This window comes from Octodon degus, unplaced genomic scaffold (assembly GCF_000260255.1).
Source record: "Octodon degus isolate 3935 unplaced genomic scaffold, OctDeg1.0 scaffold00041, whole genome shotgun sequence".
NCBI classification, from domain to species: Eukaryota; Metazoa; Chordata; class Mammalia; order Rodentia; family Octodontidae; genus Octodon; species Octodon degus.
Genome location: NW_004524617.1, coordinates 1,330,119 through 1,332,621, shown reverse-complemented (window position 1 = coordinate 1,332,621; position 2,503 = coordinate 1,330,119). Strand labels below are relative to the sequence as shown.

General features: G+C 42.2%; 1 pseudogene; it reads left to right on the top strand.

Moving 5' to 3' along the window:
* The first annotated feature begins 628 nt into the window (after positions 1-628).
* On the top strand, positions 629-1,164 carry LOC111816813 (annotated as a pseudogene).
* The last annotated feature ends 1,339 nt before the right edge of the window (positions 1,165-2,503 follow it).

Genomic DNA, 2,503 nt, shown 5'->3' with positions numbered 1-2,503 from the left:
CTATAGTCAAGTATTCTACAGCTCTGGCCATTTCTTTCAAATGAAATAAGAACAAAAGAAACCTGAATGCTGCAAACTATAAACTAATTAGGGTAATATGCATTTGCATATTTTAAAATAAAATAATGGATAAACACAATTTTACTGTGGCAAACATTAACATTCGGATATTGTACAGGTGTGCATTTTTTTTGGGGGGGTGGAACCGGGGTTTGAACTCAGGCCCTTTCACTTGCCAGGGAAGTGCTTATTCCACTGAGCCTTCTCCCTGGCCCCAGGTGTGCATTTTTATTTTATCACATTACAGGTGGGTTTGTGTTTATATTTAAGCGATTTTCAATGGCTGAAATGCCTGGTTTTACTTTATTTCATTTATTGAACTGAATAAGTGCTATCAGTCAATGTCCAGGTAATTGCTATGCGGCTATTTCTTTGACACCTAAAGATTTCATTACCCAACATTTTTTCCCGAACTTCTGAATTTATAGCCAAATGAATTTTATCACATGCTACCTCTTAATGCTACCATGCATTCAGATGGATAGATAGAAAGATGAAAAATTAATTTATCAGGCTCAAGCTTCCTGGCCTGGCATGGAATCCAAGGTGCTGAACCCCTGCCTTGTCATGATCCAACCCACAGAAGCAGTCCAAATGCGAGGACCTGGTTTTCGCCAAGATGAAGGGCTACTCACAGTGTCAGTCCTGATTGATGGATGCCCAAGGCTGCCTTCAGATTCTTGGCCAACAAGTATCAACTCTTTCTCTTTGGGACCCACAAGATGGTATTCCTGGGCCCTGAAGATCTCTACCCTTACAAGGAATCCAAGTAGAAATTTGGCATGCTAACAAGAGGAAAGAGTTCAGCAAGAGCTCTACATGGATTCCAATGACTAGTCCTCTCAGAAATAGAGCTGCTCAGAAGAACTACAGCCACAGCCTAAAGCTACAGAACATGACAATGACAAAAAAGGGAATGCAGAAGGTAGCAGTGATGAGGAAGGGAAGCTGGTCATTAATGAACTGGCCTAGGAGAAGAATGAGAAGAGGGCACTAAAGAGGAAAGTAGAATTGCTCAAAGACTCCGCTCCTAAACATCCCAAGTAGGCAGGAGATTCAGAAAAGGAGGAGAAAGAGGCAGCCACCTTGGATACCATCACCTGAAAACTGGGAAGCCTTATTTCCACAAAACTGCTATCCTCCACTCATTTCTTGCCCGTAATCCCAGACCCTGGAGATTAAGCTTGAGCTCACTTCCAGGTCCCCAACACTTATAACGTGAGTCAGGGCCATATACACAGTTCTCTGGGTTGAGACAAGGCTATTGTGTCTCATGTTATGCTACTTGAAGATGTTTCATTGGTCTTCTGTATGGGCCTAGGCTGGCTCTTCCCACCTGACTTCTTCCTCCCTTCCTATAGGGATTCTGGTGGTGTTGGGTAGGAGTAGAAGGGGTGGAGCATAAACAGGGTGGACTTCAGGCTGGGTGTGCTGGGGGAGCAAGAAGGAAGTGTCCTGAGATGTTCCCTAGTCTCACACCTCTTTTCCCAGCTCCTGAGATCCAGGGAAAGTGAGACAGACTATACAGGAAGGCTCCATTTCATAAATCCTTGATGATTGACAATGCCTAATACTCCAGGGATTCTGGCAGCTGCAGTTTATCATCAAAAGAATTTGAGGCTTCCAAGTTGATTGACTCAGGGACCTGAGATCTTAAGGGCTGGTTTTACTCATGTGGCTAGGAGTACTGAGCATCTTCCCCCTTTAGGTTTCTGGATCCAGAGATGGAATACACTTGGGACACTCTTGCTTTCCCTATTTCCTTTTCCCACAGTACTCAAAGCCAGCCTAGTTACATATACCACCAGTCGTAAAGGAAAAGACATTTTCAAGGATATCTTTTTAATTAAAAAATTAGAAAAATGAAAGCCCCCAAATCCTTTGTTTGCTCCCTATTCTGCTCCTTCCCCATGTTACCCCCATTTCTGAGGTGCACAGGGAGGCTTGCCTTGTGTGTGGAGCTTGTAGCAGGGACTTTGATGTTTGACTGGTGGCATTTCCTATCCACATACCTCTACGTGATGCCTCGGTGTTTTTACCATATCTGATTTATAACTCAGTGAGAGGACAGACAGAGGGAGATTCCCTCTCCCAGCTTCTTCCTAGTGGCTTTTCCCAGCTCAAACTCTTGTCTCTTATCCTTGCCCCTGTCCCTTGGGCTGTGATGAAAAACTGCTGACTGTAGCTTTGGAAGTTTGGCTCTGAGAACCATAGATTAACTCAGTTCTAGAAAAATAAAACCTGCTGATTGCTAAATAAATAAATATTAATCTATCAATCTACCTACCTATCAATCTATCTACATTGTAGATAAATAAGACATAGAGATGACAGCATTGCACTTAAAATGAATATAACATTAACCAATTTTAATTTACCAGGATATACAGCTGGTAAAATCAATATATTGATTTTTTTCTAAACTTTTATGAATTCAAATATT